The sequence below is a fragment of the Arachis ipaensis genome, chromosome B5 (genome assembly GCF_059453495.1).
Source record: "Arachis ipaensis isolate K30076 ecotype BB chromosome B5, ASM5945349v1, whole genome shotgun sequence".
Lineage (NCBI taxonomy): Eukaryota > Viridiplantae > Streptophyta > Magnoliopsida > Fabales > Fabaceae > Arachis > Arachis ipaensis.
The window spans coordinates 42,340,908-42,350,449 of NC_142440.1; the positions used below are offsets into that span (position 1 = coordinate 42,340,908).

A 9,542-nucleotide genomic window follows, 5' to 3' on the forward strand; every position below is an offset into this window, starting at 1 on the left:
TCACGACAAAGTCGGCAAGATGAGAACCAAACTCATCGCCCGATTACAAGGAAATTGGCTAGGTGAATGCAACAGAAAAAGATTAATGCAGGAAGTTATAAAAAGCAATATATAAAAAGTGGCCTGACGAGGTCTTACTATAAATGGATTACTAAAAATAACTTAAGAAGTACCGACACAAAAGTCGGACAATGCAATCAACAAAAGTTATAAAAGCAATCCATAAAAAGTGGCCTGACGAGGTCTTACTAAAAATGGATTACCAAAAATAACTTAAGAAGGACCATCAAAAGAAGAAGTCGGACCAAGCCAACCAACACAAAAAGTTATAAAAAGTAATCCATAAAAAGTGGCCTGACGAGGTCTTACTAAAAAAGGATTACTAAAAATAACTTAAGAGGATTCGACAAGAAGTTGAACCAAACCCATCAACGCAAAAAGTTATAAAAAGTAAATCCATAGAAAGAGGCCTGACAAGGTTTGAGTAAAAATGGATTACAGAAAATAACTTAAAAGGGTTCAACAAGAGAAGTCGACCAATGAAAACGGTATCTCAAACCAACAAAGTCGACCATCCAAAGCATGCGCTAAAAGAAGCGCAGCCCTACCCAAAAAGCCACAACACAACAACAAAGCTATCAAAATTTTTCAAAGACTAACTAAAAAGGTTCTTCCAGAACACTAAAAAGTTGTCGAGCAAGTTATCCCTAAGGGTCAGCTCACCCAACTAGAAGATAGATAAAAGATCTAATAAAAAAGAGGTCGGATAAGCAGAGTACCAACACTCTATAAAGATCTACAAAAGTCACAAAGTTTGCAAAAGAACAATCAGCAATCACTAAAAAGACTCAGAAGGCGACCTAAAAGAGGGCCTCAAGAGTTCAAAAGCATTTTGTTTATGTACTAAGTTGCATAGAAGCAACTAACAGTCAAAGGAACCAGGTTATAATCAAAGTTACAAAAACTAGAGTTCAAAAAGCCCATAAGTCGGGCTGTGGAAATAAAAACACATAAATCATAAGGGGTGCAAGGTTTCCCCAGTAGCAGCATCAGTGGCAGAAGGAGGGGGAATTATATTTACAGGGATGGCGTCCACGGTCCCATCCTCACGGTTAAGAATTTCACAATCCGGATCAGGCTGGGAAGGGTCGATCTCAGCAGAAAAATTTGAAGAAGTCGTGGTAGCAGAAGCTTTGGCTGACACTATCTTACCCTCCTCCACTATGTTTTCATACGCACCCGTCACGTTATCTACCAGATGGCTCTGGAGATCGGCGTAATCCATAAGAGCATTTTCAAGCCTCCCCCTCAGCTCCAACACCTCGGCATAAGTGCAGGTGTAACTCTCCTAATGCTTTTTTGCCATCTCCACTGCCAAATTTGCAGCTGCCTCAGCCCTGACGGCCCTCGACTTCTCCTTCTCCAATTCCAACAACAGCTTAATAACCCTGGCATCAAGCTCGTCCTTCAGACCTTTGATCGTATCAAATTCTGACTTTGCATCCTCTACAAACTCCTTAGTTGCATGAACTGAGGAACCATGGATAGTTCGAGACAAAGCTGTACCCATATGGGCCATCCGAAAGCTACTACTAGTAATAAAATTCAAATGACAAAGAATGGGCACATCGTCCATGGGAAGTCGATCAAAGGGGGTAATCTGATTATCAACAAACCCCACCGCATCGAAATCTGGGGCATCCAAGTCAAAAGGCTCAACAGTTTTTTGTTTTTTAAGAGGAGGGCCAGCAGTAGGAGAAGAGGCAGCATCAGTAGATGGTCGAGCTGGTTCAGAAGGAATAATTTGGACCTGTGGGATTGGAATAACCTTCCTCAGCCCAGAAGCCCTCGACACCGGTTTCTTGGGAAGAACCTGAGAAGACTCTTCCTTCACAGTTTTGGCTGATATGTTAGAGGCAGTTGTCGCCTTCTTAGCTCGACGATAGGCCTTCATGGAATCTACGAACTTCACCATCTCTGAAATAGGAAAACAAAATCATAATTAAGAAGGGGATAGAGTGGCAAACAAACAAACAAACAAGGAAGAGCTACAAATAAAGTCGACAACTACCCAATTCAGTCCGAAGAAGAGAAGGGTCTCCTAAAAACTTTTTTGTGTCAAGATGAGGAGGCTCTCCCTAAATTTCCTCCAACACATTCACAAAGGCCTGCTCGACCTCATCAAGACTCTCCCAGGAATACCTAGCTACTATTACATTCTTCTACCAGCATAAAGGGAAAGTATGCTCATCATTTTCATCCAAAAAGAAGGGCCGAGCTCCCTCAACAGCTCAGACCTTGAAAAAATAATTTTAAAGTCCCTAAAGGACTCGTCATACATAGAGAAAACCTTTTTTCCTTGAGCAGATCAGAAAGAAACCCAGGAGGCTTTCTTCTTAGCGGCTGTTCATACCCTGGGTCGAGATGTCCGACCTGGGATGATCGACGACAACCGACCGACCTCTTCAAGTCAGGATCATCCGACCTCTTCTCCAAGAGCTTGGCCAAATCACCAGGAAATCCCAAAAAGGGCCCAAACAGAGGAACACGACCCAAATCCAAAGGCAGCCCAAGCCTATAGAGATAAGGGCGGTTCCCTTGAAGATAAGATGACTTCACTCAAAGATAAAGATAAGATAAGATAACTATCTTAGCTCCAAGAAGGTCACTCCTCACCATTATAAATACACTGGAGCACCCACGTATAACTCATACTCTGATTCTACTAAAAACCTGTTTAATACCCTTGCTAACTTAAGCATCGGAGTCCCTTGCAGGTACCACCACCCTCCGGTGACAAAGGATCAGCACCATCCCCAGTCCAACAAATCGGACATGGTGGGTCCGGCTGCTACCATAAAATAGGATTCTACATCTCTGATCAACACAGAAGATCTCGTCTGAGATCGACCTACAGTTTTAGGTAACCCACGGAACATTGGCGCCGTTGCCGGGGAACCTGGAAGTCATCCCATCATCATGGCGGACAACCTTGACAACGATCACAACTCTAATTTGGAGAACAAAATGCCACATAAGAACGCGGAGGTCACACTAGACGATACTTCTCAACCTAACAAAGACAAGAATTCACCAAACACGGGAGCCCGGGAGGCACTTCAGGATTGCCTAAAATAACTCGAAAAAGAGGTCGAGTATCAATGGGAAGCCGAGAGAGACCTACGAAGGGAAGCTAGGCGACGCCGCGAATTAGAGGACAAGCTCCTAAAGCTCGAAGCCGATCTCAAAGCCAAAACTACTCGATCCAGCCACGAAGATAGCTCCCGTAAGGACCAAGACCCATTCACCAAAGAGATCATGAAGACCAAAATCCCATAAGAGTTCAAAACTCCAGACATGACTCTGTAGATGGCACATCAGATCCCAGCCATCACCTCAGTAATTTCAGAAGCAGAATGTATCTCACTGATGCCTCGGATGCAGTCCGCTGCAAAGCCTTCCTGACTACCTTGACAAATACAGCAATTAAATGGTTCGACAATCTGCCTCCTAGGTCCATCTCAAGCTTTGACGACTTAGCCAAGAAGTTTCTAGCCAGATTCTCCATCCAGAAAGACAAAACTAAGCACGCCCCAAGTCTATTAGGGATCAAGCAAGGAGATCGGGAAGGTCTCCGCAACTACATGGAAAGATTCAATAAAGCATGTCTGGACATACAAAGTCTGCCAATAGAAGCAGTCATTATGGGTCTCATCAATGGCTTACGAGAGGGACCTTTTAGTCACTCAATATCGAAAAAACATCCCACATCCCTGAATGAAGTACAAGAGCGAGCAGAGAAATACATCAACATGGAGGAAAACTCTCGACTAGGAGAGACCTCAAAGTTCGGATTCTTCTACTCCTCCCGAGATAAGAATAAAGAGTCCAAGAAAAAAGAAGATCATCATGGAGAAAAGATCAAGAAATACCACAATTACACCCTCTTCGGGTGTCTCTTGTAGATGTTTACCGAGAAGTATGCCATACTGAAAGGATACCCCACCTCGCCCATTCAAAAGCAAGAAAGGAGGAGGAAATCGGACAGAATACTGTGAATACCATCGAATCTATGGACATTGCTTCGCCTTGAAGAATGTCATAGAAAAACTGGTGAGAGAGGGAAAACTAGATCAGTACTTAGCCAGCAAAGCAGATGAGCCAAGAAAAAGAGGAAGGGACGAAAACGTCGGATGAACTGAACGACCACCTCGTACCCCAGAGAGACATGTCCACATGATACACGGAGGATTTGCGGGAGGAGGAATGATGAGCGGATAATTTATACGCTTTTTGGCATTGTTTTCAGGTAGTTTTTAGTATAATTTAATTAGTTTTTACTATGTTTTTATTAGTTTTTATGTAAAATTCACATTTCTGGACTTTACTATGAGTTTGTGAGTTTTTCTGTGATTTCAGGTATTTTCTGGTTGAAATTGAGGGACCTGAGCAAAAATCTGATTCAGATGCTGAAAAAGGACTGCAGATGCTGTTGGATTCTGGCCTCCCTGCACTCGAAGTGGATTTTCTGGAGCTACAGAAACCCAATTGGCGTGCTCTTAATTGCGTTGGAAAGTAGACATCCAGGGCTTTCCAGCAATATATAATAATCCATACTTTTCCCGAGTTTTGACGATGCAAACTGGCGTTCAAACGCCAACTTCCTACCCTATTCTGAAGTTAAACGCCAGAAACAGGTTACAAACCAGAGTTAAACAACACAAACAGGCTGCAACCTGGTGTTTAACTCCAAGAGAAGTCTCTACACGTGTAAAGCTCAATGCTCAGCCCAAGCACACACGAAGTGGGCCCCGGAAGTGGATTTCTACACTATCTGCACTTAGTTACTTATTTTCTGTAACCCTAGCTACTGGTTTAGTATAAAAACTACTTTTACTGATTTATTTTCACACCTTTGGACATTTAGTCCTCAGACCTAGGTCTTGGTTATTCTGGTTCCCCCTCTGGGGTCGAAGCCAATGAACACTATTTTCACTTATGTATTTTCAACGGTGGAGTTTCTACACCCTATAGATTAAGGTGTGGAGCTCTGTTGTTCTTCATGAATTAATGCAAAGTACTATTGTTTTTCTATTCAATTCAAGCTTATTCTTATTCCAAGATATTCACTCACCCTTCAACCTGATGAATGTGATGATCCGTGACACTCATCATCATTCTCACCTATGAACGCATTCCTAACAACTACTTCCGTTCTATCTGCAATAGCTTGAGTGTGTATCTCTTAGCCTCCATTCCGAAAGATCGGAGTCTTCGTGATATAAGATAGAATCAATTGGCGGCCATTCCTGAGATCCAGAAAGTCTAAACCTTGTCTGTGGTATTCCAAGTAGGATCTGGGAAGGGATGACTGTGACAAGCTTCAAACTCGCGAGTGTTGGGCGTAGTGACAGACGCAAAAGGATCAATGGATCCTATTCCAACATGATCGAGAACTGACAGATGATTAGCCATGCGGTGACAGCGCATTTGGACCATTTTCACTGAGAAGACGGACGGTAGCCATTGACAACGGTGATCCCCCAACATACAACTTGCCATGGAAAGGAGTATGAATGATTGAATGAAGACAGTAGAAAAACAGAGATTCAGAAGCAACAAGCATCTCCATACACTTATCTGATATCCCACCAATAAATTACATAAGTATTTCTATCTTATTTTATATTTTATTTATATTTTATTTATATTTTAATCATCACAATCTCATAACCATTTGAATCTGCTTGACTGAGATTTACAAGATGACCAAAGCTTGCTTCAAGCCGACAATCTCTGTGGGATCGACCCTTACTCATGTAAGGTTTATTACTTGGGCGACCCAATGCACTTGCTAGTTAGTTGTGTGGAGTTGTGAAAAAGAGCTGAAATTACAATCGTGCATACCAAGTTTTTGGCGTCGTTGAGATCACAATTTTGTGCACCATGTTTTTGGCGCCGTTGCTAGGGATTGTTTGAGTTTGGACAACTGACGGTTCATCTTGTTGCTCAGATTAGGTAATTTTATTTTAATTTTAAGCTTTTTATTTCTTATTTTCGAAAAATACAAAAAAAAAATTCTTCTTTTTCGTTCTTCCCAAAATAATTTTCGAAAAAAAAAATTAATAAAATCATAAAAACCAAAAATTTTGTGTTTCCTGTTTGAGTCTAGTGTCAAATTTTAAGTTTGGTGTCAACTGCATCCTTTTTAATTTTTCTAAAAATTTTTGAAAAATTCATGCATGTGTTCCTCATGATCTTCAAGTTGTTCTTGATGATTTTCCTTATTTGATCTTTCCATTCTCTTGTTTTCTAAGTTTAGTGTCTTGCATGTGTTTCTTTTCTTAAAAATTTTCAAAAATGTGTTCTTGATGTTTATCATGATCTTCAAAGTGTTCTTGGTGTTCATCTTGACATTCAAAGTGTTCTTGCATATTTTTCTTGTCTTGATTCATAATTTGTGTGTCATGCATCATTTTGATGTTTTTCTCTTTCCTCATTAAAATTCAAAAATCAAAAAAATATCTTTCCCTTTTTCTTCTCATAAAATTCGAATATTTGAGTTGACTTTTTCAATTTTTTTTTAATTTAGTTGTTTCTTATGAGTCAAGTTAAATTTTCAATTTAAAAATCCTATCTTTTCAAAACCTTTTGCAAAAAAAAAATTCAAATCTTTTTCAATTTTCTTCTTTCATATTTTCGAAAATTTTAAAAAATTTGATTTTTAAAATCTTTTTCTTATTTTGATTTCATATTTTCAAATTTATTACTAACATTTAATATGATTGATTCAAAAATCTCAAGTTATTACTTGCTTATTAAGAAAAGTTCAATCTTTAAATTTTAAAATCATATCTTTTAGTTTCTTGTTAGTCAAGTAATCAACTTTAATTTTCAAAATCAAATCTTTTTAAATTTCTTTTTCAAATCTTTTTCAAAATGATTGTCAATCATATCTTTTTCAAAAATCAATTTTCAAAATCTTTTCTAACTTCCTATCTTTTCAAATTTGATTTTCAAATCTTTTTCAATTAACTACTTGACTTTTTGGTTTGATTTTAAAAGTTTTCTATTTCAATCATATCTTTTTCAAAATTCCTTTTTAATTAACTAATTATTTTAAAATTCAATTTTATTTTATTCCTTTTTATAATTTTCGAATACTAACTAATATTTAAAATAAAAACAAAAATATTTTTATTTTATTTTATTTAATTTTCGAATTCTTCCCCCTCTTCTTCTCTGTGTTCGAATTTTTCTCTTCTCCTTCTTCTATTCTTCTCTTTTACTCACATAAGGGAATCTCTATACTGTGACATAGAGGATTCCTCTTATTTTCTGTTCTCTTCTTTTTCATATGAGCAGGAACAGGGATAAAGACATTCTTATTGAAGCTGATCCTGAACCTGAAAGGACTTTTAAGAGGAAACTAAGAGAAGCTAAAGCACAATCCTCTGGAGAGGATCTGACAGAAATTTTCGAAAAAGAAGGAGACATGGCCGAACCCAGTAACAATGGTAGAGATGCAAGGAAGATGCTTGGTGACTTCATTGCACCCTCTTCTGACTTCTATGGAAGAAGCATCTCAATTCCTGCCATTGGAGCAAACAACTTTGAGCTTAAGCCTCAATTAGTTTCTCTAATGCAACAGAATTGCAAGTTTCATGGACTTCCATTGGAAGATCCTCAACAGTTTTTAGCTGAATTCTTGCAAATCTATGACACTGTTAAGACCAATGGAGTTGATCCTGAGGTCTACAGGCTTATGCTTTTCCCTTTTGCTGCAAGAGACAGAGCTAGAACATGGTTAGATTCACAACCTAAGGAAAGCCTAAACTCTTGGGAAAAGCTGGTTAATGCTTTCCTGGCCAAATTTTTTCCACTTAAAAGATGAGCAAGCTTAGAGTGGAAATCCAAACCTTCAGACAGAAGGAAGGTGAGTCCCTCTATGAAGCTTGGGAAAGATATAAGCAATTGATCAAAAGGTGTCCTACTGACATGCTTCCAGAATGGAGCATCATATGTATATTCTATGATGGTCTGTCTGAGTTGTTAAAAATGTCATTGGACCATTCTGTAGGAGGATCTCTTCATCTGAAAACCCTGCAGAAGCTCAAGAACTCATTGAAATGGTTGCAAATAACCAGTTCATGTAACACCTCTGAGAGGAGTCCTATGAACAATGGGATGCCTCAGAAGAAGGGAGTTCTTGAAATTGATACTCTGAATACCATATTGGCTCAGAACAAAATATTGACTCAGCAAGTCAATATGATTTCTCAGAGTTTGAATGGATTGCAAGCTGCATCCAACGGTACTAAAGAAGCATCTTCTGAAAAAAAAAGCTTATGATCCTGAGAACCCTGCAATGGAAGAGGTGAATTACATGGGAGAACCCTATGGAAACACCTATAATCCTTTATGGAGAAATCATCCAAATCTCTCATGGAAGGATCAACAGAAGCCTCAACAAGGCTTCAACAATAATAGTGGAAGAAATAGGTTTAGCAATAGTAAGCCTTTTCCATCATCTTCTCAGCAATAGACAGAGAATTCTGAACAGAGCCATTCTGGCCTGGCAACCATAGTCTCTGATCTATCCAAGACCACACTAGGTTTCTTGAATGAAACAAGATCCTCCCTTAGAAATTTAGAGGCACAGGTGGGTTAGCTGAGTAAGAAGATTACTAAAACTCCTCCCAGTACTCTCCCAAGCAATACAGAAGAAAATTCCAAGAGAGAGTGCAAGGTCATAACCATGACCAACATGGCCGAACTTGGAGAGAGTGAAGAGGACGTGAGTCCCAGTGAGAAAAGCCTCATGGGATGTCCTCTGGACAGAAAGGAGTTTCCCTTTGAGGAACCAAAGGAATCTGAGGCTCATACAGAGACCATAGAGATTCCATTGAACCTCCTTCTGCCATTCATGAGCTCTGATGAATATTCTTCCTCTGAAAAGGATGAAGACATCACTGAAGAGCAAGTTGCTAAGTATCTAAGAGCAATCATGAAGCTGAATGCCAAGTTATTTGGTAATGAAACTTGGGAGGATGAACCCCCCTTGTTCACCAATGAACTGAATGACTTAATGAGGCAGACATTACCTCAGAAGAAACCGGATCTCGAAAAATTCTTCATACCTTGTACCATAGGCACCATGACCTTTGAGAAAGCTCTGTGTGACCTAGGGTTAGGGATAAACCTCATACCACTCTCTGTAATGGAGAAACTGGGAATCTTTGAGGTACAAGCTGCAAGAATATCACTAGAGATGGCAGACAAATCAATGAAACAGGCTTATGGACTAGTAGAGGACGTGCTAGTAAAGGTTGAAGGCCTTTACATCCCTGCTGATTTCATAATCCTAGACACTGGGAAGGATGAGGATGAATCCATCATTCTTGGCAGACCCTTCCTAGCCACAACAAAAGCTGTGATTAATGTTGATAGAGGAGAGTTGGTCCTTCAGTTAAATGAGGACTACCTTGTATTTAAGACTCAAGGTTCTCCTTCTGTAACCATGGAGAGGAAGCATGAAAAGC

General features: G+C 39.4%; 1 non-coding gene across 1 annotated transcript; it reads right to left on the bottom strand.

Moving 5' to 3' along the window:
• Positions 1-7,896: 7,896 nt before the first annotated feature.
• On the bottom strand, positions 7,897-8,004 carry LOC148563977 (small nucleolar RNA R71). The gene has a single exon (XR_015884358.1). It is a non-coding gene; the product is annotated as a small nucleolar RNA R71 (small nucleolar RNA).
• Between the last annotated feature and the right edge of the window lie 1,538 nt (positions 8,005-9,542).